Below are 726 nucleotides of genomic sequence, written 5' to 3' on the forward strand. Positions count from 1 at the left end.
ATAGAAGGTGTGGTAAGATTGGAGGAAAGTGATTTTGAAATACAGCAAAGAGAGACCCAGCGCTCTGATACAATAGGCTCGGAAAGAGCTCCATCAATAATGCGTGAGTCTAGTGAAAGCATTCTCCTGTTCATGAATACCTGATGGTTTCGACTCTATGTTAGGATAAGAAGAGGGCTTTCACCTCTTAGAACTCATGTTTCAAACTCTTAGACATTAATGCTTGAGTTCTAAGAGGAGAAAGTCCAGCTAAATGGTAGGCAAATTCGGAAGCTGTGCCTTCCTAAGGCTGTTCCGGTATCCAGTATGAAACTGAATTTCTGGTTCCAATTTCTTTAGGCTCCACAGAAGTTCACCAAGCCCACCACCACACCAGTCACCTGAAAAACCTGTATATGAAGAAGTTCAGACAGGCATCCCAGTTCTTTCTATGAAAAAATGGTGGAAGGATTTTTTTTTGGCTGACCCAGAATGCCTTCACGGCATGTTTGGCTGGCTGGAGTTGTGGGGCTCAAACCACAGCAAACTGAGCCTGACTGCTTTGTGAAGCAGCCAATTAAACAACTGAGCTAGGTGGCAGGTCCCAATTAGAAACACACTTGCTCAGTCCTTTATCCTTGACATCAGTTATTTTTATTTTAAAGAAAGAAAAATAAATAAAAACAGTGGTACAAAATCTCAAAACAAGATTTTAGGAGAGTAACAATGGTTAGTACATTGTGTGTT

Source organism: Octodon degus, unplaced genomic scaffold (genome assembly GCF_000260255.1).
Source record: "Octodon degus isolate 3935 unplaced genomic scaffold, OctDeg1.0 scaffold00446, whole genome shotgun sequence".
NCBI lineage: Eukaryota > Metazoa > Chordata > Mammalia > Rodentia > Octodontidae > Octodon > Octodon degus.